Raw genomic sequence first — 21,992 nt, 5'->3', positions numbered from 1 at the left:
CCTGTGTGGCACTGAGGCTTCTCCAGATGCTCTCGGTCTGAAGGTCAGCTGTTTCTATTGACCCCTGTTTGCCAACTTAGATGCCCCCCAGAACCCGGCAAGTGGTAGAGATGAGGGAAGCGAGTTGGGTGGCAATAGGGAGTGGTGGGGACTGCAGCCACAAAGGAGGTGAGCTGAACTGCAGGGGGCCTCTGGGCCCAGGACCAGCTGCCCTTGGCCTGTCTGAATGCACGTCAAGATGTCTGAGGTTCCTATTTGTCAACAGAAGCCGTACATGCAAATGAGAACGTGAAATTTCCCAATTCTCCAGTGCTGGCTGCCAACTCAAAATATTTTCCCCGTGACTCTGAGCCTTGGCTTTCTTAACTGTGCAGGCGGAGATTCTCCACGGTGGGCTTTGTGGCCACGGTGGGCTTTGTGGATGGCAGGGGCGTTCTCTGCCACCTGGGCCTGATTCAGGGAAGGACCCGCCCTGGTCTGTGGGGCTGTGGTTGGTGTGAGAGCTCTCCTCTCTCTTCTCCCTTCTGCAGGGCCTCCTCGTCCTGCTCAGGGACTTGCGAGGACCCTGGGGACCCTGGGGACCCCAGGGAATCTTCTCTTTCTCCTTTGCTGTTCCAACAACTCTTCCCTGTGAGCATGAAGGCTGCGCACCTTCTCTCCACCATGACCCACTGGGGACTGTTCCGTAGACTGTGGCTTATGACATGCATCAAGTATTTCATTGCTTTATTTATTTTACACAATTCTATATCTTTTAATTTATATATTTATCTTTTACGTTTTATTTCTGCCTATGGTTCATAATGTGCAAAATGACTAATGCAGACACGTGAATCATAAATGAAATGTAACACATAATGGGGGTGTGGGCTGGTGACCGGGGCGCCCACCCCTACCCTGGGGTGGAGCTGATGCCTGAACAGGGAAGAGATTAACAGGAAACTGCGGGAAGGGGACAGCAGTCAGCCTTTCAATCAGCTGCCAGAGGGCCACAGGTTGTCAAAGAAGTAGTCAGCCAGCTCCCTGCTAGGTCAGGTGTCCCGGCTGCTGCCCGGCGCAGGGCGACCACCTCCTGGCCTGCTGGGGCTGCCATCATCATCGTTATCCCTGTTATTGGGGCGTTGCTGAGCAGGGCCCCCCACGGCGCTGCAGGTCCCCTGAAGCCAGGGCTGGTGGGATTCAGTCCTGGACCTTCGGAGGTGGCCAGGGGCAGGGCTGCGGGAGCAGGGCCCCGGACTGACCCTGGTAGGTGACTGACATTGGAGTGAACACCCCTCCCCCACCCCGCCCCACCCCCGCCCTCCCCCCAGCCCTGCCCCCACTGTAATGGGCGCAGAGTTCAGACCCCAGGAGTCTCCAGGCGAGAAAAATGGCCAGTGGCCCCTTCAGAGGCAGGACTTCCTAAGCTGAGGCGTGAGCTGCAGGCGGGGGCTGGGCCCAACGGGAGAGGAGACTGGCCCCGGGGCTCCCTCCCAGCCCTCCAAAAAAGAAGATAGAGGGAGGGAGGAAGGAAGAAGAACAGAGAGAGACAGAGAAAGAGGGAGGAGGAGGAGGAGGAGAGAGGGAAGGAACACACTGACCCGGGCTGAGGAGCCTCGTTCAGCGCTTCCTGGCCGGTGGTCATCGGTGGCCTGCGCAGACCTGTCCCTGGGTCCTGCCCAATCTGACTTTTTCCCTTGGGGCTCAGGGTCTGCCGCTGAAAGTCAGGCTGACGACACACCATCGACACACCATCTGTCTCTCTTCTTTGTCACTTCTCAGGTGACCTTGGGAAGTGACTGAGTGTCTTGGTGCCTCCATTTCCACATCTCAGCAGTGGGCCTCGGGATGGTGGCACCTGGGGATGTGGTTAGGACTTGGAGAGCCCAGGGCCGCCTGAGGGGAGGAAGTGCTAACTCCTGAAGAAATATCTTCTTTTCTTTTTAAATCAGCTTAATCCGGACCCCCAGCTCCCACCAGAGGAATTCTACTGTGTCACTCTGAGACCCACCCAGAGGCGGACGGCATCTGTCCCACAGCCTGTTCTAGTCACCTGCCACCCCCTCATCAGGACAGGACACAGAGACCACGTCTCCTCCCTGGGAACGGGACGAGCCCTAGTGATGACCACCACGGCTGAATGCTGAGGTGCTGAGGAGCAGTGCCACCCCGAGATGCCACCTGGGCCTACGTGTCCTCTTGCTCTGAGACCCAGCAGGCTCACTGGGGGGAAGCCCAGGCCACCTGTGGCAGCCTGAGGTCCAGGGCTCCCGCTGGGCTCTCCCCTGACAGCTTTGGCCTGGGAGTGCACCCTGTGGAAATGTCCCCAAGTGAGCCAGGGACACTGCACAGAGCAGAGATCAGCCCCTGCCCCAGAGATCCCCCGAAGAGCAGCCCGAGGGGCAAAATAAACAGTTGGGGGGATCTGGTGTAGAGCCGCCCCGGTCCAGGTAGGGTCTCAGGTCCCCCAAGATTCACATGTGGCCCCCACTGCATCTCGTAAAGAGGGTAGGAAGTTAATCCAGCCGCGGCGTTTGGAGGGGGTCTCCGGGAGGTGATGCCATCTAACAGGGTGTGGTGGGGCTCCATGACCGAGGTGCTAGTCGGGGTTCTCCGGGGGCAGAGTCAACGGGAAGCATGACTATGAGAAGGGGGTTTATGCGACCAGCTGGAGAGTCCACGTGGCCGTCTGCAGGCTGCAGAGTGGAGGGACCAGCAGCTCGCAGTCCAACAGGCTGAAGCCCCAGAACAAGAGAGAGCAAGGGTGCACCCAGCCCAAGACCATGCTTCTGGGGGTCACTGGCGGAGGAAGTCGGCTTTGGAAGACGGAAGGAAGAATGTCTGTCGGCTGCTGCTTCCTCGGTCTCCCAACTTTTATTTCTCCCAAGCTGTCATCCTATTGGACGGTGCTGCCATTGCCACACCCGGAAGCCTCTTAGTCTCCAGTGTCACTTGATCCCATCAAGTTGACAATTCAAATTGACCTTTGCAACTGAATACCGGTGGCTCTATAAGAGAGGGAGAGAGCGACAGAAGAGAGATACACACTCACCCTCGCTGCCCCTTGCCATGAACTGCCTGGAGATTCTGTAGTAAGCCATCACCAATGTGACCTTGGGCCTTCAGAACCATGGGCCCAAATAAAACTCTTTTCTTTATAAAGTTACCCAACCTCAAGTGTTTCCTTAGAGCCATGCAAAATGGACTGAGACAACAGCACCAGGAAACAAACCTTACACCTTCCCCCCCCACAAACCCTGAGCTGGGCAAGTCTCAGGGGCTTTGCTAGGGGGCAGGCACCCACAGGAACCTGCTGCTCATGCTCCTGCCAAGGAGGACTCTGGGTCTCCAGAGTCAAGGGGGGGATTTCTGAAACTGGGGCCCCTGTGGGCAGACCCCTTTGAAGTCTTGGTGTCCTCCAAGAGCTGCTCGGGGTCTTCTGCCCAGGCTTGCTAGGGTGCTCTGATCCCCTGCCCCTGGAACCAACTGTCCCACTAGGCAGAGTCGCTCACCAGAGGCGTCTCTGCCTCCCACCTGACAAAATGCCCAACATCACGACAAAGTCCAGCTTCTACTGGGAGAGAGGGAATGAGGACAGCCGGAGAGCATCTCACTCGGCTCTGCAGCCAAGACTCAGCCACACACCTACTCAACCACTGTCCCCTAAGTTCCAGGCCCTGTGCTGGGGAGGCCAGGCCAAGTGGCAAGTGCCACCTTCTGTGTCCCCCCAGAGCCCACGCCCTTTCTGGATCATGCTTCAGGCATCAAAAACCCTGGAACTCTAGGGCTGGGCTTCAAGGCCTGGGTTTCAAACCCAGTTCCAAGGCTGACACAAGCCTCCTGCCAGGTCCGTCCTCCTGAGGATGATCCGGTCCCTGGTGTGTGTCCCCCCGAGGGGCCAAGCACTGGCTACAGGCAGGGCGTGTGGACAGTGTGGGAAGGTGGGCTGCAGGGTTCACATGCCTGAGTCCTCGTCCCCTTGTGACCCAGGGCAGAGATGGAGAGAGTGGACGTGGGTGGGTGGGCTGACCTCCCACCATGCTCCTGTGCAGGAGTCAGGGATCCTAAATTTGAACATGGTCTTCTTGATCTTTTAAAAGAACATTTGTCAAGGTACAAGGATGAACTTTCTTTTCTTTTCTTTTCTTTTTTTTTTTTTTTTTTTTACAGCCTGTTAAATATTTAGACACAGGGTACGTGGGCCTTAATTGGCGGTCTCAACTTGGGCTTCCCACACAGTGTAGTCTGCATAATGGGACCAGTGCCCAGGCTAGGACTCCTACAGGGAGACCCCCTTCCATAGGCTGCAGAGAAGGGTGGGGGTGGAATATGGCCAAGATTCCAGAAGCCGCCTGCATTCTGCCCTCCATCTCTCATCCGGAAGAGGTGGCAGTTGGGGCTAATGTGAGGAATGTCTGCCCAGGGAGCAGGAGAGGGCAGATGAGATCCAGCTGTTCTGCCAGCTGCAAGCCACCACCACCAACACCCCCAGCTGGGGTTGAGGAGAAGATGTGGAGCAGGGGGAGGAAGAGGTTTTTGATACCCATTTTGCAAGGGTTGGGTAGGGGGACGGAGCTGGAATGTAGCCCAAGGCAGAAAAGCACAGTGGTTCTCAAAGTAAGGTCCCTGGACCAGCAAGCAGCCTCACTATCTCACCCAGAAACCTGCTAAGGACCTTGGCCTCTGTGAGGATAGCCAGTGTCCCTCTGTGGGAAGGACAACCCCGTGGGACACTGTTGGACTGTAGGGATTCCCTAACTCCACTTGCCCAACTCGGTGTGAAATTCTATAAAACAGATATTTTACTGGGCAGCGAATATTCACTGGGCACGCACATGCCCAAGCCGAGGGCCAGACACTTCTGAATGTGCTCACGTTCCATCTTCAGCAGCCAGTATGGGTATTAGTCCCCTTTTCAGGGCTCATGGTGGAGAGGTTAAGTACCTTGCTTTGGCCTGGGCTGGAGCTGCCAGGAGGCTGCCTGGGTCCGGGCTATCCTCAGACCACCTTCCCTCCTTCACTGAGCCCTGACAGTGGTTCCCAAGGTCCGGGTATAATTCAGAATCACCTAGGGGCCTGGTGAAAACCGGTTGCTCCAGAGTTTCTTATTCAGAAGGCCTGGGTTGGGGCCCCCAGATATAATAAGTTCCTAGTAAGTTCTCAGGGAATGTTGGCGATGTCTCTGGTCCAAGGCCCATGCTTTCAGGGCCCTGGGCTGGGCCAGGATCCAACTTCCTGGCCTATTTCACCCAGGCACAGCAGGCAGGGTCACACCCTCCCCACAATGGCGTTGTTGTGAGATGCAATGAGATAATGGGGGGAAAGAGCTTTGTCAGCTGCACAGGTTAATGGTTCTGGTCATTAGTCTGGGAACTGGCCTGAGGCTGGTCATCTGGAGTCTGGGGGTACACGTGGCTGGGATGCAGGGCGGGGCCCTACAGCCTTCTGGAAGCCTCTGCAGCCCACCATCATTCCAGGCTACTTGTCAAAGGAGAAAGTTCACGTCCAGGGCTCAGGGCCCAAACCCCTCCTGCTGCCCCCTCCCTTGCCTAAGGCAGCCTGCCCCATGAGGCTGGCTGGCCTGGGCCACTTCTCCAGGGGCCAGTCCTGGCAAGCTGGGGCAGCATCAAGCCTGTGATTCAGGGCTTGGGGCTGGATGCCGCTCACCACCGCCTCCAGCATGAGACGCCCAGACCACGACTTCCCTTCTCTAAGCCTCAGGTTGCACATCAGTAACCCGGGGCATCGTGGGTAGCCCGTGAGCGGCGGGAGTTCAAGGGTTAGTTCATTTACAGCAGCTTGGCTTGCAGCCTGCTTCCCGACAGGACTTCCACCAATGGTAGCTGCTCGTTTTTTTTTAAAAAGCTCCTGGCCCCGACCGCCGACTGATAGAGCCGCTCCCACGCCGTCCCCGGGCTGCACCCGGATACAGCCGCCCTGGGCTGCCAGCGCGGGGCCCGGGCCGGCGCCCTGAGTGGGGCAGCGGGGCCTTGGCCTGGGGAGGCGCCGGGACCCCGCGGGGAAGGGGCGTGGCCGGGGCGTGGCCTGGCCCAGGCGGGCAGGGGCTGCCTCGGAGGAGGAGGCGGGGACGGTGGGAGGCCCCGGGAAGGCCGCCCGCGGGTGAGGACGAGAGGCCGAGGGGGGCGGGCCGTTAGGCAGGACAGCGGCGGGCTTCCTCCTCGGCGCGACCCGGAGGCGGGAGGGGCTGGGATCCCGGAGGAGGCCCGCACGGGGCAGGGCGAGGGGCGTGGCCTCCCCGCCAGCAGGGCCCAGGGGCGGGGCCGCCAGGGGGCGTGTCGGGGCGGGGCCTCCGGGGCGGGGCCTCGCGAGGCAGCTGCACTCCCCGAGCGCCTCCCGGAGGGGGACGGCGGAGAGACCGAGCCCAGGCTGCGCAGTCCGACGCGGACCGGGGCGTGAGCGGGCCACCCGGACTTGTGGCAGCGCGGAGCCAAAGCGCAGCCAGCAGGTGAGCGGGGCTGGGAGGCCGGCCGGAGAGGCGGGGCCGAGTAAGTTTCGTCCCGGTTCCGCCGCCGCCGCCGGGCTTTCTCTCCACCAGCAACAGGTCGGGGCAGCGGGCGGCTGAGAAGGGGCCTCAGCTGCGTCCCGAGCCCCTGGTTCTCCGTTTCCGCCGTGCACAGCTGCCGCTGGGTGGCCCCGAGCCGGTCCCGCACCGGGCTCGGGATCTCTGGGCCCCAGGAGGAGGAAGTCGAGCCAGGTGACTCCAGGCTCCTGTCCTACCCCAACCCCGGAAGGTGAGGGCCTGCAGGGAAGCCGCGCGCTTTCAGATCCTGCGCCCCGGCGCGGTGCCCTCCTGGCAGAGCAGAGCCCAACCGGGCCACTTGCTTGAAAGATCGCACTGCTTCCCCGGAGGGGCTCCGACCCGAGAGCCGCGGCCGGGAACCCACAGCCGGGGGTTTCGTTCTGTCCCTCCTCCAAATCGTGAGAGCTCCGCGGAGGGTCCCCAGAGACCACAAGTCGGAAACTCAGCGGGGCTTTTCCAGGTGAGCTGTCCTGAGGGGCCCGCCCCCAGCCCAGCGCACCAACAGTGCTCTGCTGTGGTAAATGGGGAAGAGAAGGGAAAACCCCACGGAACCCTGTTCCCAGAGCAAGCTCAGGCCCCTGGGGCTCCTGTGACAAGGCCAGGGTTAGTTTTGTGGGCTGAAAGGCCTGGCTCCAGTGTTGGTGTGCCCCCTGTGCTGGCCTGGTAGCTGGGATCCTAGTTCTGTGGGCAAGGATTTGGGGATCAAAATCCACTTCAAACTTCAAACTTCAGTTTCCTTGTCTGTAAAGTGGGGGTACTGGCAGGACCCAAGAGAAGTAGCAGGAACTGCGAAAAATAAGGTGTATTCGGTGCCTAGCATGGTGCATTCGGCACCAGGGAGGACTAACTACAGGACAGCTGCTTCGAGGTGGCAGGGTAGGTGATGGACTGGCTGCCCCCTGCTACCAACATCATTTGGTTCATTTGGGGGTTGGGGTTTGTGTCACCTGGACCAAAGAGTAGCCGGGTTTTCTGTACTATTGTTTGAGGCTGCTAGGTGTTCAGTTAAATAAACCAAAACCCATTTACTGAGCACCTGCTATAAATAAGACAGAGCTAGGGGGTGCAGAAGTGAGCGATCGAGACCTGGCCCTGTTCTTACCCTGAGCTGCTGACACTCCCCCCATGTCCCTGCTGGAGATGGTCACTTAGGCCCAGGGCCCTGGAACATGGTTTTGTAAGGGTCTGTATTGTCCTGGTGGCTGGAACCCCACTACTCCATTGCATGCTTGGCTGGGGGTGGAGGTGAGGACAGGAGGAAACCTGTGTCTGAGCAGGGTCTGACACCAAAGGACACTGAAGGAGCTTCATGTCAGCTGCCTGCATCTTCTAGGGAGATGAGCTGTACACTGTAGAACAGGCTGGAAAGTACCATGGAGTAGAGGCTGACGGAGGCTGCACACTATGGAAGGGGACTGTGTGTGTGTGTGTGTGTGTGTGTGTGTGTGTTCAGGAGAGGAGGGGGGAGACGCTTGAGAAACCAGGGCAGGGGGTGAGACTTGAGCAGTACTTTCCGCTGGGCTCCCCAGTCCTGGTGGGGCTCAGGTCAACCTGGAGCACAGACTCCTCTTTCAGGGGCAGGAGGTTAGAGATGGGTGTGGCGGGGAAGGAGAGGGTGCAGGCGGGAGGGAGAGACGCCTTGTGGTGCCATCACGCCTAGCAGATATCTAACTCCAGGCCTCACACTCTGGTCACCCTCTGGGAAGGGGCTCAGAGACGCACAGCAGGGACTCTCTTATAAGATGCAGAAAGAAAGGGTTGAGGGCTCTTCAGGGCCCAGGAGGGGAGAGTTGGGGCCTCCACAGTGGAGATGGCGTCTTGGGCAGAAAGAAAGGAGGGAGCCAACTCTAGGAGGTGACCCCTTTCCCCACTCCTCAGGCACCGCCCTGGGGTTGGTGGTCTGCTGAAGTCCACTGCGGGGTGGCGGGGTAAGAGCAGGGATGGCGGGTGGTCCACCAGCTGGACTCCTGCAGGGCCTTGGGTGCCCGGGTGGCAAGTTCAGATGTGAGCTGTAGAAAGTGGGAGTCACCGAAGGTTCTCAAGGGACACAGTGGTGGCACTTTGAAGGGCAGTCTGTGGTAGAGGTGGGGGGGCGGATCCAGCCATCAAGGGAAAAGGAACTGATGGCGGCTGTGGTGATGGGGACGAGGAGCCCTGGCAGCTTTGGGGACGTTGGTCCATGGGCATTAGCAGCCCCCTCTTTCCTCTGGCCATGGGGGTAGGAGAGGCCCCACAGGGTGGGGTGGGGCGGTATCCCTGCCTGTCCTTCTGTTCCCCACCCTGCCTAGCCCCTGGCGCTCAGCAGGGGCTCAGGAGGGCAGCTGAGTGGGGTGGTGGGGGTGCCCAGTGACAGGGAGGGAGCCCCCCAGGAAGGCCCTGTGTTCAGCCATGGAGGAGAGCAGGTGGGCCTGGAGGAGGCTGGGCCGCAGGGTTTAGGATCCGGGTGTGGAAAGAAGCACCTGCGGGTCTCCCACCCAGCCCAGTGGGGGGGGGGCTCACAGGTCAGCCGTGGACAGCAGCAGGCAGCCGGTCCAGGACGAGTGTCCCGCAAGGGCCAGGGGCCTGGTGCCCTTGGGCTCCCCTGAAGCCCAGCCAGCAGGGGCAGCCCCTCTGGGGGCCTCGCACTCGGGTAGGAAGTCCCGCTGGCCACCCCTCCCCACCCTGGGGACCCAGCCCTGTCTGCTGAGGACCAGCCACGGCTGAGCAGACCCAGCCCCGAGGCTGTCTTCAAACTTGGAGCAGCCGGGCTCTGTTGGCGCCCCTGGTTGGTCTTGGCCTTGGCCCCTAGCCCCTGCTTCCTCCAGCCGGTGGAAGTTGTGATTTAGGGAGCTTCAAAGGGCCAAAGCTGGCTCTGTGAGGCAGGAGACCGGCCAGGTGGGGGACCCTTTCATCTCAGCAGGAGCTGCCCTGCCCACCCCTCCCCTGCCCTGAGCCTGGGTCTGAGGAGCTTGGAGGGGAAGCCCAGAGGTCAGCAGCCAGGGGTGAGGGCTGTGTGGTCCCCGCCCCCCACAGGCTGCCCTGCAGAGAGGCAGCGGGCCACAGAGCAGCGATGTGAGGGCCAGCTGGTGTCTCTCAGGGCTGACTTGTTCCCCCACTCATGCCCAGGATTCCCCCTAACCATGGTGATTTCCTGTCCCATCTGATTCACTCTGTGCTGACAGGGAGAAGCAGCTGAGGGGAGGAAGGAGGCCTAGATTCTGGCCTTGCAGTTAGTTCCAACTGTGCTTATATGCTGTGTGACCTTAGATAAGTTCCTTCCCCTCTCTGGGCTTCCCTTCCCTACTCTGTTGACGGCCTATCCTTTACTTGGCTTTAGGGGCATCTGTCCTTTATACAGTAGGGCACTTGTGAGAATACACACCTAGGCACACGTGTGCACGCACACCTGCTCTACAGTCCCAACAGAGCAGGGCTGGGTGACTCCCCTGGGACAAAGGATAGTTGTCCTGTCTCCCTGCTCTTCTTTCCTGGCCCCTCCCTGAAGCCCCTACCTTCTGCCTGTGGCACAGGGACAGGGGACAGCAGGATGGTGCAGTGCTGGGCTTTAGAGCCCTAAAGCCCTGGCTCTCCTCCTTCCTAGCTGTGGGACTCCTTCTGACCCTCGGTTTCTGAATCCGTAAGTTGGGCCGATGACAATGACCTCATGGAATGTCATGCAGCTGTAACAGAAGTGACGTGACATACGTAGCATTTTACACCTGACCCGTGGTAGATGCTCAATAAGCGAGAACTGAAGCCACTCTGCGCCTGGCTGGCTCGCACCGTGCTGCTTCCCAGGTCCCGTGACCGTCCCCCGTGTGCCTCTGTGCCACCTCTCTGCCTCTCCAACATCCGTGTGTGGCCGTGACACCAGTTCTCTGTGCCGTGCTCCCCAGCTCCTCCCGGGGCTGGTCTCCCCAGCAGGGCCCAGGCTTCAGGTGGGGGTCCGTCTGGCCAGCTGTGGGGACGCCCTTCCTTCCCGTCCCGGCGCACACCGGGAGCCCTCCGTCCCGCAGCGGTATACACAATGCTTCCGCGAGTCCTCGTGGCAGGGACTGTAGCCTGGACACCTGGCACAGGGCCTGGCACCCAGCAGGCACTCGGGAACCAGGGGACGGGAAGCAGGACCTGGATGCCTTGTCTTGCCCTTCACGCCCGAACCCGGGGCCAGCGGAGGGAGTGGCCGCTGGGCCTGCATGGCCGTGGCTGTGGCTCTCTTCCTCTGCTGCCCGCCCTTTACCCCGCAGAGAGGGGAACGGCCCGACTTCCTCCAGCCCCGTGGGGGGCCTTGTGACCTCTCCTGAGCCCTGACTCAGGCGGAAAAGTCACCTTCAGCTCAGCTCTTATTTGTGGGTAGTTCTGCCTGGGGGAGAGGGAGGGTGGCCTCCATGGGGGACATTGTCCATGCAGACCCCGGGGGGCTGCTCTGGTGGCACCTCTCTCCTCTGGCTTCTTGGCCTCCTGTGGAGGCATCTGCTGGTTCGGGGCCCAGCTCTGGCTTTCCCTGCAGAGGGGGCCTAGGCTGCCAGGGACGCCGCAGGGGAGTGGACGCGGTGCTGGGGGTTTCCAGCCTGGCTCTGCTGTGGAGCTGCGAGTGACCTTGGGGGTGGGGGGGGCGAGTCCCCCTGGGCCGGTGCCTCACCCTCAGGGAGAGCTCCAGAGCCTTCTCGGGTCTGGGGAGTGGGGAAGGAAGAGAAAAGGCAGGATCACAGACCTCAGGCCGGACTGCCCGAGGGTGGTTCCCACTCCGCCTCTGACCACCTGGACGTGCCCTTCTCTGACGGGTTCCAGCACCTGTTAGCCACAGAGTCCACACCTGCAGACTCAACCAACTACAGATCAGAACTATTAGGGAAAAGAAATTTCTATCTATTGCAAACATGCAGACTTTTTCAAGTCGTCCTGTGGTTAAAGAATGCGGTGTATCAACTGTTTACATGGCGTTGACCCCGTATCAGGTACCGTCAGGGATCTGGAGAAGAGTTAAAGTGTATCAGAGGGTGAGTGGGGGTTAGAGGAAATATCCTGCTATTTTTTTAATAAGCGACGTGAGCATCCGTAGATCCTGTACCCTTCTCAGGTACCAAGGGGCCACAGTGCTCCTTACCTCCTGGGCTGTCTGGCAGTGACATAGGAGCTGCTGTTTGTGCTGCATCTAGGACAGTGCCTCTCTGTACCTGTGGACCTTGGAACTGGTGATTGATAGGAAGCAGGATTTAAGTCTGTAGGAGAAGGAGAGCCCGGGGACTAGCTCTAGTCTAGGGACCCAAACACCTGGGTTCAGGTCCCAGCTCATCCTTTATTGGCCATGTGACCTTGGACAAGGCACAGCCCTCGAGTTGCAAAACCGCACCTATCATCCTGTCCCCTGTGGCTTTTGTCCGTGAGGTATGTACAGTGTCCGGCAGCTGCATGTCTTCTGGGAGCCTGGCCTGTCTCCTGCAGTGTGACAGGCTGGGACACAGGTCCCGGCTGCTGCCAGAGGGCACTGCAGACACAGATCAGCAGAGCCGCTCCCCACTCAACAGGCCACAGTGTAGGAAGCTCCGCGTAGACAGACCTATTACCACCGACAATTATAGGGGTTCGATTAGAGACCATTTTCTTCTCCCCATCTTCTGGGTCCGCTGCAGTCAGCCTGTATGATTTTTATATTTAACAATAAAGCTCTGAAAATATCCTACATATTTAAACAGAAACATGTTGGGTGAACTTGAACCACACGGAGGTTTCGTGGCTCTGAACTCCTATCTTTTCAGAGGCAGGCGAGAGTGTGGGCTGGAGGTGAATTATCAGCCAGTGGAGCCCCAGAGACCGTGGCCTGGAGGCCAGGCTCAGATACCACGGGAGGGAGCCTAATCCAGAGGCGCAGGTGGTGGCCCGCCCTGGCGCTGGGGGGTGTGACAGCTTTCAACAGTAGCTGGAAGGAGCTGGCTTCTGGGCTCTCACCTGGGACCCTGGGGGAGAAGACACCTAGGGGCTCCTGGGAGGGCCAGTGACTAAACGCAGCTGAGCTCCAAGAGGAAGCTCGTGACTTGTAAGTGCTCCCAGGAGCGTGGCCTCCGATGGGCCCGAGGCTGCTGTCTGCAGAGCTGCAGAGTTAGCTGGACTGGCAGGGTCCCCCGCTGGACTAGAGCCTGCTGTCACGCAGGGCCAGGTGACAGGAGCAGGACCGCACCACGCTTCCTGCAGGCGCCCTGGCCTGGCCTTGGGTGTGCAAGAGGCGACAGGCGACTGGCTCAGTTGGACCAATCCGGGAAGCCACCGTGGGGTCTGGGGCGGGGCGTGAGGAGGGGGCGGAGCGAGGCTGGAGGCGGTGACCTGGTCGAGGGTCCCCAGCGAGGAGTGGGTGCACAGAGGAGGCACTTTGATGCCTGGTATGCAGTTAGCACTCAATAAACGTCGGTTTGCTGTTGCTGCTAATCATGAAAATTAGTAATCACTCCGCTGCGGAACCGTCTCCCACTCGTGTCTTGGGAGATGGCTTATCCGAATGCTGTTGCAATGGAATCCGTAAATTGTCATTTATAGAGGACTTAGAAACCCGGGGCAGGGGGGAGTTTGGATTCTCTGAAGTCCCGCAGCAGGCGAGTGCGTGTCAAGGCTGTTGTCACCCCCTTACACCCACACAGGCAGACAGCCCTCTCCCTGACGCCCGGCCTCTCTGAACACTCTAGAGTCACTGGGGCAGAAAGGATGCGTCTTGCTGGGTGCCGTGGCGCAGGCCTGTAATCCCAGCGGCTCAGGAGGCTGAGGCAGGAGGACCACAAGTTCAAAGCCAGCCTCATCGAGGACAAGGCGTTCATTAAGCAACTCAGTGAGACCCTGTCTCTAAATAAAATACACAATAGGGCTGGGGATGGGGCTCAGTGGTCAAGTGCCCCTGAGTTCAGTTCCTGAAATCAGAAAGGACCTGTCGTCCTCACCCCTGCCTGACAAGGTAGAGAGCAGCCCCTCATTTACCGGGAGGCAGAGTGGTTTTCAAACTTGTCTAAGTTACTAGCAGGGAAACCCTGGGGTTGTTGCTGCCACTCGGGGTTCCTCCTGCCCCTCGGGCGGGGGTTGACATCATGCAGACTAGGGAGGGGCCAGCTCTACCCCCTGGTGCCTGCTCACCTGCAGGCAAGTTCTCAGCCTCCCAAAGCTTTGGTTACCATGAGGATTAAATGAGATGGTACTGATAGCGAGCTTCAGATTCCCCTTATCAGTCCAGATTCCCCTTATCAGTCCAGATCCTGTGGAATGGGGATGCTTACGGATGGTCCCAGATCTTAGAGCAGGGGCCAGCAATTCCAACTAGAAAACAGATATTTCTTCTCAATAAAAAAAAAAAAAAAACTCCATCTTCATCTGAACCAAATAGCCACCAAAAATCCCCACCCCCAAACTTTCTAATTGTGGGAGAAAGCTTTTGTGGAAAAACTTGCAGGGTAAAAAACAGACACACGGAAGTAACTAATCACCCAGAGATAACACTGCCCACGGCTTGGTGTTTTGGCCTTTTAAAAAACAGTCAAGTACACACACACACCAGATTGGGGTCACACCCCGGGGGAGCCTCTTCCTGTGCCACCTGGACAAGCTCACTGCGGCTCAGGGCAGCTTCCCGGGCGACTCAAAACTCTTCTAAACCAGTTTCCCAGCTTCATAGCATCAAAGCACAGGAACCTACGGTGGCCTGCCTGGGTGTCCCCAGCTGTCACACAGGTAGGCCACTTGAATTTTTCATTAGCACCCGCATGGCTATAGTGACCGCCTTGTCTTCACACATTTTGTGCTTAAATCTCCTGAGCTCACGCAGGGGATCTCAGAAGTGACTTCCCAGCTGGGGGGTCCTTAAAGTCCAAGTGTCAGGACCAGATTCTTGGGGGAGAGCCCTTCCCCCACACACACAGAGACACCCCGGCGGCAGGAGGCTCCGGCTGCCCCTGTGCTCGCTGGCACACCCACCGGCCGGGCTCTCGGGGTGTGCGTGTTAGTGACAGACAGCAGGACAGTGACAGACGGGGGGCTTTTCTCTGCAGTTGTGGTCTGGCTCTCTCTTCTCTCTGGCCCCTGTGACATCATTAACTAATCATGGGATCTCTTTACTATTTAATGGCCTGTCCCTACAGTGACTCCTTTCCAAGTGGCCTCCTGGAGACCAGGGTTGGAGGCGAGGCTGTGGGGGAAGTGTCTCTGGAGTAGGAGGCCGGCCGCGGTGGGGCCCTGGTTCTCAAAATGACACGTGCGAGAGGCGTTTGGAGGCCCCTGAAGGCTTCACCCCCAGAGTGGCTGGCTCTCTTGGCCTGGGGCGGCTCCCGAGAACGGTCACTTCTTCCCTTTCTCCTTCCTTCTCTTTCTCACTTTCTTTCCCCCCATATTAGAGATTGAATCCAGGGGCACTCCAGACTGAGCGACACCTTTGGATTTTATTTTGAGACAGAGTCTTGCTAAGTGGTAGAGGCCGGCCTTCCGTTTGCAGTCCTCCTGCCTCAGCCTCCTGGGTTGCTGGGATTCCAGGCGTGTGCCACTGAACCTCCCTGAAAAATGTCTGTTTCTCACACTTGATCCCAGGAGATGCTGCAGCACTGCGCGTTGAGAGCCAGTGGGGTAGTGGACTGGGGCAGGGGTGGGGCTTGGGTGGAATTTCAGCCCCTGGTGCTGACCGGTGGAACCTTGCCCTGCTCCATAGAGACTCCTCCTGTGGGGCGGGACTCACCCCCTCCCTCGCCCACCCCCTCCCACTCCTCTCCCCAGGGCTTTGTGTGCACGGAATCTTCAGGTGCAGCAGGAAGAGATGACTGTCACTACCCCCACTTCACAGAAAGGAAAAACTTCGGTCTGAGTGGGGCCTGCTGCCTCTGAGGGTGCCCTCGGCCGGAAGGAGCACTCGACCAGGACCTGGGTCCCCTGGTGCCCCAGACCCCGACGCCCCTGCAGTCCTACCTTCCTGACCTCTGTAGCTTCCCAGGAGGCCCTGGGAGGCCCCAGGAGACAGGTCCCCGGACACCGCCTGAGCCAGGGTCTTGCTGTGCTCCCCACCCACCCTCCAACCCCCCGCCACTCAGCCCTGCTCGGTAGCTGCCTGACCCTGGGTCCTGGGCAGCCCCCCTCATGGGGCATCCGGTCGTCGCTTTTCATGATGACCCCTTTGTCCACCCCTCCAGCCGTCCAGCACCCCGGAGACAGGCGGACAGGCTGTTGTTACCCAGCCTGTTCCCCCAGCAGGTGACAGTGAGTGAGTCGCCCAGGGTCCTGCCGCAGCGGAAGGCGGAGACCAGGGATTGGCCCGTGCTGTCCTGGCTGCCCGCCCAGGGCGGTGGCCCCAGCTGCTTCCGACATAAGGAGACGGGCCTCGGGCCACTGTGTTCCCAGCCTGAGGGGCCCCAGCTCTGAGCCGGCCGGTGGGTCCCGGGAGCTCGCTGGGCCAGGAGCCCATGGCCAGGGAGGACGGGGGTCCAGCTGTCCGTCCCAGCTCCCCCAGGCCCTGCCCTCTCCCGGGGACTGGGTCCTTCTTCCCAAAGGGGCTGTGCCTGTGGAATCTTCCAGACTCTCTGCAGAGCCCGGGCCCTGTGGCTCTGCCCGAGGCCACTCCTCATCCCTCCTGGCCCGGCCACCTCCCCACCCCCAGGCCGTGATCCCCTGGCCAAGCCCACTCTGCTGACCTGGGCCTCCACTGGGAGAACCTGCCGACCCGGTTGGTTGACCTGGCAGAGGCGGGGTGGCCAGGCGCCTGCGTGGGCAGGGCCAGGGCCCCTGGGTCTGCGCCTGGGGACGGGCCAGCGGCCAGCGGCAGGACCACCGCTCTCCTGCGGTGACCCTGGGCAAGTCACCTGTTTTCTCCTAAAAACAACAAGGGGCCCCTCCTCACTGAGGACTCAGGAGGCTCATGGGAGAAAAGTGCCCGCGGCCTGCAGGGCCCCCCCGCAGCGGCTCAGGCTGACTGTCCCCGCCAGAGCCCTGTGACAGGCCCGGGCTGGGCCCTGCTCAGCCTGAGCTCCAGCTGCTCCGGGTAGCGGGCTCCTAGACTGTCGCGGGGCGAGGGCTGGGCAGCGCCTGGGGAGGTCACTGGTCCCTGGAGAGGTCACGGGTCGGGGCTGCGGGCCTCCCTGGCCCCAGCCTGGCCCCGACTCTCCTCTCGGAGCCCACGATCCCCGACCTGTGACCTCCGACTCCCTCTGATGAGCTGGACCAGCAGAGCCCTTGGGCCAGCACCTGCTGTGCGTGGACAGGTCCCCGTGGCCTTCTGTGGTCACAGTCTGTTCTCCCTCCGAGCTCTTTTCTTCCTGTGGGAAGGGAGCCCAGTAGCCCGCCCAGGTGTGAGGCCCTGAGTGAACCTACCTGCAACACACCTCCCGGGCCTGGTGCCTGGGGTCCACTGGGGGCACAGGCTCCTTCTCTGCCTGGCCGCACACTTCCCCTTATGCCGCTGGGACCTCTCACTCCTAAGGGATGGAGCGGGGCCACCCCTGGCAGGAAGCAGGCCGCCTGGACCCCCAGTCAGGACTCTCTGCCCTCACCCACCCCGTCCCTGGCCAGGCTTTGCCTCCCAGAGGCTGCTGTCCCTCCATGGGCAGCAGTGAGAGGGAGCTGGTGTCCAGGGTCAGGGTGCATGGTCCCTGATGGCCACCCTGCTTCAGGGTCTGCACAGGGACTATCCCCCTGCACAGGGAGGGAAGGGACGTGAGTGACCGCATGGGGTGGCCAGCTCCGGGGCCCAGCGATTCCTTGGGCTGTTTGGGACCTGGTGCTGGCTGTGGCTTCGCAGTGGCCGGCTGAGGCCGGCTCCTTCTCCGGCTTTGGCTTCCTCAGGAGCAGCCCAGCACCCTCGGGTGACAGAGCCCCAGGGCCGGGGCGGCCAGGTGTCCGTGGGGCCGTCCTCCCAGCCGCCAGGCGGGGCCCTGGGTCTGTCCTGGGCAGGGGACTGGATGAAGTGGCCTGGCCCTGCCCACCTTTCCTTTTAAGTTCCCTCTGGGAGGGACTGACAGGACCCTGCTGTCCCCGGGGCGGGGACCCCTGTTTGGAGCTTGTCCTCCTCACCCCGCCCAGGGCCACAGCCTGGCCCAGAGGGGACCCCTGGCCAGCCCCCGTGGCCGGGCTGGGGTGGGCATGAAGCAGCTCACAGTGCCCCGCACTGGCCCCGTCTCTGAGTCTGAGGCTGCGTCACCCCCGGGGCCGGGGACTTTGGCTCCTGTCTTCCATCGCCCCTTCTGCAGGTGGCCCGCGTGGCCCTTGGCTCAGGGACTCCCGCCCGACTGCTGGGGGATTCCCGGCAACAGCAGCTGGGGGACGGGCGCGAGTGTCTTTGCCACCTGGGCCTCAGTTTCTTCAGCTGTAAGGTGGGATCGAAAGCATCTGGGCGCAGTGGCTCACGCCTGTCCTCCCCGCGGCTCTGGAGGCTGAGGCAGGAGGATCTCGGGTCCCAAGCCAGCCTCAGCCATGGTGAGGCCCTAAGCAGCTCAGTGAGGCCCTGCCTCTAAATAAAGCACAGAACAGGGCTGGACGGGGCTCAGGGGTCGAGCGCCCCTGGGTCCATCCTGGTCCCCTCCAACCTGACAGAAGCAGCGCTCCTCTCCTGGGAGCAGGAGCTGGCGTTCAGTCCCCGTGTTCCCGCCGCCCGGCTGGGGACAGTTCCTGAAGCTGAGGGCAGACACCGGCCTCACCCTCGGGGTCTGGGCGTTGCCCGTGACACCTAGCTTCACTCGTCACCCCAGTCACAGCGTGGTATGACTGTGGGCTCAGAGAGCAAGGGGCCTGCGTGCAGAGCTGGGCCATGTCCCCCGTGTGAGCCTGTGGTCGGCCTCGGGCTGGGGGTTAAATGAGATCAGTTAGAAAAGCAGAGGGAGGCTGGGGGCTTCCCTCTGCCGGACCCCAATCCAAGTGCTTGGGGACCTCCGGCGCAGTCTGTGGACCTCTGTCTGTCCCATGTCTTTACGCATGTCCCTCTGCCATGCCAGGAGGGGACTCCTTGCCATCAGGGCTAAAACGACCCGTCCCCTGTGTTGCCGCCGCCTCCGCGAGCCCAGGGGCTGTGGTCAGGTGGCCTCTTTCTGCAAACGCCCCATCGACCGTTTTACAGGAAGATACTGGGGTTCCGAGGGGGCGGTGACTCGCCACATGTCACACAGCTCTGAGAAGTGAGACGGGAATTTGGGTCTCTTTCAATTCAAAGTACCTGTCACCTGGTTCACTATTCTGTCCCCACTTGGGGGGCTGGAGAGGGGTCCTCCAGCGGGGGCTGGCTGCTGAGAGCCCCCTGGTGCTCTGGGGACTTTGATTATTAAGAGCCTTGGACTTCGGGGTTCCTGGACAGCTTCTCACACAGTCCCCACATGTCCCTCTACTTCCCATCCAGTACCCTCAGGTGAGTGGGCTGCGTTGGTGGCTGAGAGACTGTGATCCCCACTTACTGGACAGAGCCTTAGGGACAGAGCCCTGATCAGCCACTTCAGGCCAAGTGGACCCCATCTCTCCATCTCAGGGTGCTGAGCGATCCCTGAACAGTGCCGCCATGTGAGACAGGCCACCAGTCCCCTCCCCGACCCCCAATATCTGCACTAAAGACACACATTCCCAGAGAGTCAGGGACTCACGGTCTCCTGTGGACCTCAGTGTTTTCAGGACCAGGTCATGCCAGGTGCCTCCCTAGCCTGTGGGTCTGAGCTCACGGCCCTGGGAACCCAGCCTCGGGAGGGAGCAGGGGCTGCCGGGGCCCCAGCAGCCTGCTGAGAAGCTGAAACCAGCCCAGAGGGACCGTGGGAGGCCAGAGGCCAGAGGCTATGGCTCAGCCTCTGCTTGCGTCTTTGGCTGCACAGAGGCCAGGGGTGGGGGGGCAGGTGGGGAGCACCAGGAGTCACTCGGTGCCTTTCCGCCATGTCCTCTTCCTTCATCCAGAGGCTCTCCAGGCCTGGGAAGGGCCACCTCCGTTGGCCTCATGAGCCACACTGAGGGAACGTCCTGGCCAGGATACGTGAAGCTGACAGAGAGCTGAGGGTCAGGCTGGCAGGGGACAGGCCACGGACGGCGGGGTGGAGGGGTGGGGCGCTGGCTCTGCCACCCACTGCGCCCACCTGAGAGCAGGTGAGGAAGGAGCGCCGGTCTCCGTCACACTGAGTCGTGGCTCAGGCACTGGGTGGCCCTGGGCAAGACACTGGGCCTCGGAGCCTCCGCCTCTCTGTTAAGTGGGGATCACAGTCTCTCAGTGGGGAAGGGGGTTCCAGGGGTCAAAGGAGAGAGCGGGTCCACACAGGGGGGCAGACAAAGCCTGTCCTCCTGGTGGCAGCGTGGCAGGGTGGCTGCTGGCCTCTGTCCTCCAAGTGCCCAGAGCTGAGCCCCGTCGCCTAGTGACACTTAGGGCTCTGAAATCCTCTGAGGGGACAGTTCCCCAGCCTGTGAGGTGGGGCAGGAGGGCTGTGCTCCCTGGTGTTGGAGTGGCCAGCAGTGCCCCCAGAGCTCTGTCCACACATCTCAATCATCCCGCAGCCCCAGTGCTCGAGGTGAGGACATTGGAGCTCAGAGAGGTTTAGTCACTTCCCAACATCACACAGCAAATGAGTGAGTTATGTTGAGATGGCCATTTCCTCCACCTTCAGGGACAGTAAGTAGGAAGCAGAGCCCGGGTTCAGAGTGGATCTCAAGGAAAGCTGAGATTTCATCCTGCGGTGGGGCCGCCCAGGGAAACCACTTTTTGTTTGTTTGTTTTGTGTTTGTTTTCGACAACCACAAGATAAGACTGGAAGTTGGAGAATGAGGTAGTGGGAGGAGGAGGTCAGCCTCTGGAGTCACCCATCAAACACGAAGGCAGACACGGCGGCCGCCTGGGGCCAGCTGCTCTCCCTGGGGATCAGGACAAGGTCCAGAGCTCTGGGGCGGCGGCCAGCTGCCTCTCTCCCCGACTCCCGCCCCAGAGGCGGACGGCACCTGCGGTCGGTCCCAGACGTACCCACAGGCTGGACCTCCGAGCCTCAGATGGCCCGTGGGTCCACCAGAGAGGGGCAGAGCCCTTCCTGTGGTCCCCTGGCCCAGGAGCAGCGGGGCCGTCCCGGCTGAGGCCTCCAGGCCAGGACCGGCCTCCAGAGGGCTCCCGACCACTGGCAGGAAACCAACTTCAGTCACCTTCAGTCACGTTTATTAGACACCTGCTGAATGCCCGGCCCTTCAGCCGTGACTTTGGCCTCACCCAGCCCCTTCCGTTCCCATGGGGACAGCCGAAGCACCGAGGTGCAGTGACCATCCAGGGCCACCGCGAGCAAGGCGGGAGGGGCTGGGAGGAGAGGGTCAGCGCCCTGCCTTGGCCGAGGGTTCCTCCAGTCGGCTGTGGGGTCCTGCGGGGTCCACATCCCACCCACGGATGAGGAGGCGGCTCCATGGTGTTTCCCAAGGCCCTGGGGCAGGTGCCGGGAGCCGCGGTGGGACCAGGCTGGGGCCGCTGCTCTGTGCCCGCTGTGCCTCCGGCTCCTTCTGGGGGGCAGGGCCGGGCCGGGCGGGAGGGAGGGGAGCCCTGGGCTGGACACCGCACATCCTCTGCTTGAGGCTTGTCCAGGCTGGCGGGTCACCTGCGGCCTCTGGGCCCTCGGACAACTCGCTGCCCCGACGGGCCTCCTGCCCAGCGATGCTGCCCCGTGGTGAATGACCGGGAGAGGCCTTCAGAGGCCAGATGGGGCGGAGAGCCCATGGGACACTCTATCCTAGCAGCCGTCCCTGGCCAGGCACAGCCACACCGGGACACCTAGGCCAGCCTGTGCCCACGTGGGAGCAGAGGGGCCAGGCCTTCTGGGGACAGAGCTACAGCGGTCCACCTCAGCACGTGCAAACGCCCTGGGGAGACCTCACCCTGATGCTCTCTGGCCATGGGGACAGGGTCCGGTGACTTCAGAGCTCCAGGGTCACTCCACCATGGCCGGGAGCACTCCTGGGCAGGGCATGTGGCTAGAGGGGACAGCGTGGGGACATGAGCCTGCCCACTGCGTGGTGGGGTCTGTGGGCGCCACTCGCTGTTCTGACCTAAAGAGACTCAGGTCCTGCCTCGAGGGAGGCAGCCCCTGCCCGCCACTGTCCCCTGCCCCCCACTGTCCCCTGCCCGCGATGCCATCCCTTCTCTCTTGTCGAATCTCTCTTTATTTGCTGTGACTGGTTGAACACGACAGCAGGGTGCATTTTGACACACACACAAGTCAAGCTCGACCTCTCGGGTTGCGATGACGGAGAGCCACTCGGGTCGCGTGTGCACCGAGGGTGGTGATGTCCCGTTCATTCTACCATCCCCCCCCCCGCCCCCGCCTTCGCTCCCCCTGTCTAGTCCAGACTCCCCCTGCTCTCCTCCCCACCTGATGTGGAATCCTGTCGGCACGTCAGAGGGAACACTGGCCTTTGGCTTGGAGGATTGGCTCATTTTGCTTAGCATGACAGCGTCCAGCCCCGTCCATCAGCAGATGCCATGCTTTCCTTCTTTAGGGCTGAGTAATACTCCATGTGTTTCCGTATCCATTCACCTGTTGAAGGCACCTGGGGC

At 61.1% G+C, this 21,992-nt stretch overlaps 1 protein-coding gene across 5 annotated transcripts in view; it reads left to right on the top strand.

Annotated features, from left to right (window-relative positions):
- The first annotated feature begins 6,285 nt into the window (after window positions 1–6,285).
- Cd82 (CD82 molecule) overlaps window positions 6,286–21,992 on the top strand; it is a 37,631-nt gene continuing 21,924 nt past the window's right edge. For 2 of the 5 annotated variants that reach the window (XM_078046187.1, XM_078046186.1), the window contains exon 1: window positions 6,286–6,445. The gene's annotated coding sequence lies outside the window, so the exon portion shown is untranslated. Of the gene's footprint in view, window positions 6,446–6,776; window positions 6,981–21,992 lie in introns of those variants that run through there. The other 3 variants (XM_078046189.1, XM_078046188.1, XM_078046190.1) reach the window with 2 other exon arrangements.

This window comes from Ictidomys tridecemlineatus, chromosome 4, assembly GCF_052094955.1.
Source record: "Ictidomys tridecemlineatus isolate mIctTri1 chromosome 4, mIctTri1.hap1, whole genome shotgun sequence".
NCBI lineage: Eukaryota > Metazoa > Chordata > Mammalia > Rodentia > Sciuridae > Ictidomys > Ictidomys tridecemlineatus.
Note: the sequence above shows the minus strand (reverse complement) of the source record. Positions and strands in the feature narration are given on the sequence as shown.